This window comes from Triticum aestivum, chromosome 4B (assembly GCF_018294505.1).
Source record: "Triticum aestivum cultivar Chinese Spring chromosome 4B, IWGSC CS RefSeq v2.1, whole genome shotgun sequence".
Lineage (NCBI taxonomy): Eukaryota > Viridiplantae > Streptophyta > Magnoliopsida > Poales > Poaceae > Triticum > Triticum aestivum.
In genome coordinates this window covers 640,196,858-640,203,935 of record NC_057804.1, presented here as the reverse complement: position 1 = coordinate 640,203,935, position 7,078 = coordinate 640,196,858, and positions in this window count along the sequence as shown.

The window sequence follows — 7,078 nt, the reverse complement described above, 5'->3', positions numbered from 1 at the left end:
TTGTCACTCCGATTGTCGGAGAGGTATCTCTGTGCCCTCTCGGTAATGCACATCACTATAAGCCTTGCAAGCAATATGACCAATGAGTTGGTTACGAGATGATGCATTACGTAACGAGTAAAGAGACTTGCCGGTAACGAGATTGAGCTAGGTATTGGATACCGACGATCAAATCTCGGGCAAGTAACATACCGATGACAAAGGGAACAACGTATGTTGTTATGCGGTTTGACCGATAAAGATCTTCGTAGAATATGTAGGAGCCAATATGGGCATCCAGGTTCCGCTATTGGTTATTGACCAAGAATAGTTCTAGGTCATGTCTACATAGTTCTCGAACCCGTAGGGTCCGCACGCTTAAGGTTTCGATGACAATTATATTATGAGTTTATGAGTTTTGATGTACCGAAGGAGTTCGGAGTCCCGGATGAGATCGGGGACATGACGAGGAGTCTCGAAATGGTCGAGACGTAAAGATCGATATATTGGACGACTATATTCGGAGTTCGGAAAGGTTCCGAGTGATTCGGGCATTTTTCGGAGTACCGGAGAGTTACGGGAATTCGCCGGGGAGTATATGGGCCTTATTGGGCCATACGGGAATAGAGGAGAGAGGCCGAAAGGAAGGAGACGCGCAGCCCCCTCTGGTCCGAATTGGACAAGGGGTGCGGCCCCCCTTTCCTTCCTCCTCTCCCCCTCTTTCCCCCCTTCTCCTACTCCAACAAGGAAGGAGGGAGTCCTACTCCCGGTGGGAGTAGGACTCCCCTTGGTGCGCCCCTACTAGGCCGACCGCCCCCTCCCCCCTTGCTCCTTTATATACGGGGGCAGGGGGGCACCTCTAGGCACAACAACAAGTTGATCTACGGATCGTTCCTTAGCCGTGTGCGGTGCCCCCCTCCACCATATTCCACCTCGGTCATATCGTCGCGGAGTTTAGGCGAAGCCCTGCGCCAGTAGAGCATCATCATCGTCACCACGCCGTCGTGCTGACGGAACTCATCCCCGACACTTTGCTGGATCGGAGTCCGGGGATCGTCATCGAGCTGAACGTGTGCTGAACTCGGAGGTGCCGTACGTTCGGTACTTGGATCGGTCGGATCGTAAAGACGTACGACTACATCAACCGCGTTGTGCTAATGCTTCCGCTTACGGTCTACGAGGGTACGTGGACTAAACTCTCCCCTCTCGTTGCTATGCCATCACCATGATCTTGCGTGTGCATAGGAATTTTTTTGAAATTATTACGTTCCCCAACAATTTAATCTATCTCAATACCGTTGAGGGATTGACAACCCCTTTACGCGTTGGCTTGCAAGTATTTGTTGTTTGTGTGTACGTGTTGTTTACATAGTTTTGCTTTGTTCTCCTACTAGATTGATAACCTTAGTTTCATAATTGAGGGAAATACTTACCTTTGTTCTGCTGCATCATCCCTCCTCTTCGGGGAAATACTGACGCAGATTACAAGTAGTAGGAAGAAATTTTGGCGCCGTTGCCGGGGATGAAGGAAATATGCCCTAGAGGCAATAATAATGTTATTATTTATTTCCTTATTTCATGATAAATGTTTATTATTCATGCTAGAATTGTATTAACTGGAAACTTAGTACATGTGTGAATACATAAACAAAACATAGTGTCCCTAGTATGCCTCTACTTGACTAGCTCGTTAATCAAAGATGGTTATGTTTCCTAACCATAGACATGTGTTGTCATTTTATGAATGGGATCACATCATTAGGAGAATGATGTGATGGACAAGACCCATTCGTTAGCTTAGCATTATGATCGTTACAGTTTCATTGCTACTGCTTTCTTCATGACTTATACATGTTCCTCAGAGTATGAGATTATGCATCTCCCGAATACCGAAGGAACACCTTGTGTGCTATCAAACGTCACAATGTAACTGGGTGATTATAAAGATGCTCTACAGGTCTCTCTGATGGTGTTTGTTGAGTTGGCATAGATCGAGATTATGATTAGTCACTTCGTGTTTTGGAGAGGTATCTCTGGGCCCTCTCGGTAATGCTCATCACTATAAGCCTTGCAAGCAATGTGACTAATGATTTAGTTGTGGGATGATGCATCATGGAACGAGAAAAGAGACTTGCCGGTAACAAGATTGAACTAGGTATGAGGATACCGACGACCGAATCTCGGGCAAGTAACATACCGATGACAAAGGGAACAATGTATATTGTTATGCGGTTTGATCGATAAAGATCTTTGTAGAATTTGTAGGAGCCAATACAAGCATCCAGGTTCTGCTATTGGTTATTGACCGGAGATGTGTCTCGGTCATGTCTACATAGTTCTCAAACCCGTAGGGTCCGCACGCTAACGCTCGATGATGATTTGTATTATGAGTTATGTGATTTGATGACCGAAGTTTGTTCGGAGTACCGGATGAGATCAGGGACATGAGAGGAGTCTATAAATGGTCGAGAGGTAAAGAATTATATATTGGAAGGCTATATTCGGACATCGGAAAGGTTCCGAGTGATTCGGGTATTTTTCGGAGTACCGGAGAGTTACGGGAATTCACCGAGAGAAGTATTGGGCCTTATTGGGCCATACGGGAATAGAGGAGGCAGGACAAAGGGAAGGAGCCCCCCCCATGGGTTCGAATTGGACTAGGGGAAAGGGGGCGGCGCCCCCCCTTGCCCTTTCCTACTCCCTCTCTCTTTCCCTCTTTCTTCTCTCCTACTCCGGAAAGGAAAAGGGGAATCCTACTAGGACTTGGGAGTCCTAGTAAGACTCCCCACACTTGGCGCCCCTCTAGGGCCGGCTAATGAGGATATAGACCTAGGGTAGGGTCATAGGCCTGACCTATAGGCCCTACCCAAGGTCACTACCCTAGAAGTAAAAGCACCCAGAGACAACAGGGAGTACCAATTGAAGACGTCGAGTGCAATCCACTTGACCAGTCATATCACTCGGGAACCCCTCCTTCCTGATATCACTCGACCATACAAGAAACCACTCGACCATACAAGAAACCACTCGACCTACTGAAGACCAGGAGTCGCACAGGATGGGAGTGGTCAAGCATTCACTTCGTAGTCTTCAAAGGCATTAATAGCACTTCATAGCTTGCGTTATCAGTAACGCCCCATCTTTATGTACATTGAACTCCTTGTAACGGGGGATGGCTGGGGTCCTGGTGCACTCTATATAAGCCACCCCCTCCTCTGGCACAAGGGTTCGGACCCCCTGTAACACACACTATAATCCAGTCGACCACCTCAGGGCACTGAGACGTAGGGCTTTTACCTCCTCCGAGAGGGGCCTGAACTCGTAAACACTTGCGTACAATCTCACCGTAGCGAGGACCTTGCCTCCTCATACGTACCCCCTACTCTTACTATCAGTCCTAGTACCACGACAGTTGGCGCCCACCGTGGGGCAAAGCATCTCAGTGGGGCAGGTAGATACCGCATATAGGTAGGTATGGTGGACTCATTGGAACAACTTTGGGGTTTAAGGAGTTTGGATGCACAAGCAGTATTCCCGCTTAATACAGGTGAAGGCTAGCAAAAGACTGGGAAGCGACCAACTGAGAGAGCGACAACAGTCGTAAGCATGCATTAAAATTAATTCACACCGAGTACAAGCATGAGTAGGATATAATCCACCATGAACATAAATATCATGAAGGCTATGTTGATTTGATTCAACTACATGCGTGAACATGTGCCAAGTCGAGTCACTCAGTTCATTCAAAGGAGGATACCATCCCATCATATCACATCATAATCATTCTAATAGCATGTTGGCACGCAAGGTAAACCATTATAACTCATAGCTAATCAAGCATGGCACAAGTAACTATAATCTCTAAATGTCATTGCAAATATGTTTACTTCATAATAGCTGACTCAGGAACAATGAACTCATCATATTTACAAAAACAAGATAGGTCGAGTTCATACCAGCTTTTCTCATCCCATTAAGTCCATCATATATCATCATTATTGCCTTTCACTCGCACGACCGAACGATGTGTATAATAATAAGAGTGTACGTGCATTGGACCAAGCTGGAATCAGCAAGCATTCAACTCAAGAGAGAAGACAAGTAATATGGGCTCTAAATTAAATAAACAATCATGCATATAAGAGCCACTAAGCATTTTCAATATGGTCTTCTCGACCCCCAAAGGAAAGAAAAGAAAATAAAACTATTTACACGGGAAAGCTCCCAACAAGTACGAAGAACTAGAAATATTTTTGGATTTTCATTTTGATTCTACTACTAGCAAGGGAATTAAACTAACTATTTTTTTTTGGTTTTTCTTAAGGTTTATCAAACACACAAAAAGAAAAACTAGAAAAAGAAATTTAAACTAGCATGGATAATACAATGAAAGAGTATGAGCACCGACGACTAGTGTGTGAACATGAATGTAAAGTCGGTGAGAAATACGTACTCCCCCAAGCTTAGGCTTTTGGCCTAAGTTGGTTTAATACCAAGGACCGCCGCTACTCTCCCCGGTGTACTGGGAGGTGTAATCAGGATACCACTGGCTAGTCATCTCCGGATCCCACTAGACAGATGATGCACGATAAGGGTCCAGCTCAGGTTCCGGTTCAGGTTCAGGTTCAGGTTCTGGAGTAAAAGCTTGAGCTCGATGATTGTTCACCGCCTCCGGTGTGACAAGAAAATTTTCTCCAAGCAAATCAAACAACAAAGGCGCAGGAAAAATAATAATCTCAAAGTGTTTCTTATTGAATCTAAGTTTATATAAGAGCATCCTATCTTCGTTGTCAACAATAAACTTGTGTGCTACCATGCTCTTGTAATCTAAAATGTGAGGAGGCAATATTGTCTCCTTTTCCTCATGGTGCCTAATGGGTATCTGAAAATGTCTAGCAAGACGTGCAACATAGATACCTCCAAATATGGGGCCTTTTGTACGATTCAGGGCTAGCCGTTTAGCAACGACGGCACCCATACTAAAAGTATTGTCTCCAAGCAAAGCATGTTGAAGAATCATAATATCAGGAACGCTCAAGAACATGGTCAACTAAGCAGCAAAAATTTGCAATGAATAAAGCACTAGAACAAAAACTAATTGGACCAATGGAGGAGTCACATACCAAGCAACAATCTCCCAAAGCAGTTTTGTGAATGGAGCTTTGAGCTAAGAGATCGAAAATTGCAGCAAAACGAGCTAGAACTCGTGCTTGAGCTGGATGGGGATTTTTCTGGGTAGAAGATGAAGTGTGTGGGAGCTGGCATAAGTGGAGGGGAGCCACAAGGGGCCCACGAGACAGGGGGGCGCGCCCTACAGGGGGGCGCCCTCCTCTCTCGTGGCCTGGTGCTTGCCCCTCCTGCAGTGTTTTCAGTGCCTAAAATCCTCAAATATTCCAGAAAAAATCATACTAAATTTGCAGGGCATTTGGAGCACTTTTATTTTCGGACTATTTTTGTAATGCACGGATAATTCAGGAAACAGACGGATAATACTATTTTTGCTTTATTTATTCTAAATAACAAAAAGTAAAAAGAGGGTACAGAAGGTTGTGCCTTCTAGTTTCATCCATCTCGTGATCATCAAAATGAACCCGCTAACAAGGTTGATCAAGTCTTGTTAAGAAACTCATTCCAAATAACACGGAACCGGAGAAATTTCGAATAGCACTAAGTTACCTCAACGGGGATATGAAAATCCCCAACAATAAGAATATCATACTTTTTCTTGACAGTAGGGAGAGGAAATTCAAAATCTCCAAAAATGATAGTTGGAACTTTTTCAATAGAATTGATGCTATGAACTTGAGATTGTTTCCTCGGAAAGTGTACCGTATGCTCATTGCCATTAACATGAAAAGTGACATTGCCTTTGTTGCAATCAATAATAGCCCCTGCAGTATTAAGGAAAGGTCTAGCAAGGATAATGGACATACTATCGTCCTCGGGAATATCAAGAATAACAAAGTCCGTTAAGATAGTGACATTTGCAACCACAACAGGCACATCCTCACAAATACCGACAGGTATAGTAGTTGATTTCTCAGCCATTTGCAAAGATATTTCAGTAGGTGTCAACTTATTCAATTCAACTCTATGATATAAAGAGAGAGGCATAACACTAACACCGGCTCCAAGATCACATAAAGCAGTTCTAACATAATTTCTTTTAATGGAGCATGGTATAGTTGGCACACCCAGATCTCCAAGTTTCTTTGGTATTCCACCCTTAAAAGTGTAATTAGCAAGCATGGTGGAAATTTCAGCTTCTGGTATCTTTCTTTTATTTGTAATGATATCCTTCATATACTTAGCATAAGGATTTACTTTAAGCATATCAGTTAAGCGCATACGTAAGAAAATAGGTCTAATCATTTCAGCAAAGCGCTCAAAATCCTCATCATCCTTTCACTTGGATGGTTTAGGAGGAAAGGGCATGGGTTTCTGAACCCATGGTTCTCTTTCTTTCCCGTGCTTCCTAGCAACAGAATCTCTCTTATCATAACGTTGATTCTTTGATTGTGGATTATCAAGATCAACAGCAGGTTCAATCTCTACATCATTGTTTTTGCTAGGTTGAGAATCAACATGAACATTATCATTAACATTATCGCTAGGTTTATGTTCATCACCTGGTTGTGTTTCAGCATCACAAATAGAAATATCATTGGGATTCTCAGGTGTGTCTACAGTAGGTTCACTAGAAGCATGCAACGTTCTATCATTTTTCTTTTTTTTCTTCTTAGAAGAACTAGGTGCTTCTAAAATATTTCTCTGAGAATCTTGCTCGATTCTCTTAGGGTGGCCTTCAGGATACAAAGGTTCCTGAGTTATTTTACCAGTTCTAGTAGCCACTCTAATGGCAAAGTCATTTTTATTATTCAATTCATCAAGCAAATCATTTTGAGCTTTGAGTACTTGCTCAGCTTGAGTAGCAACCATAGAAGCATATTTGCTAATGCGATGAAGTTCATCTTTAACTCTAGCCAGATTATCACCTACGCGTCCTATCTCGAAAGCATTATTCTTTAACTCTCTACCAAATAAGCATTAAAACTTTCTTGTCTAGCCATAAAGTCATCAAATTCATCTAAGCATGGGC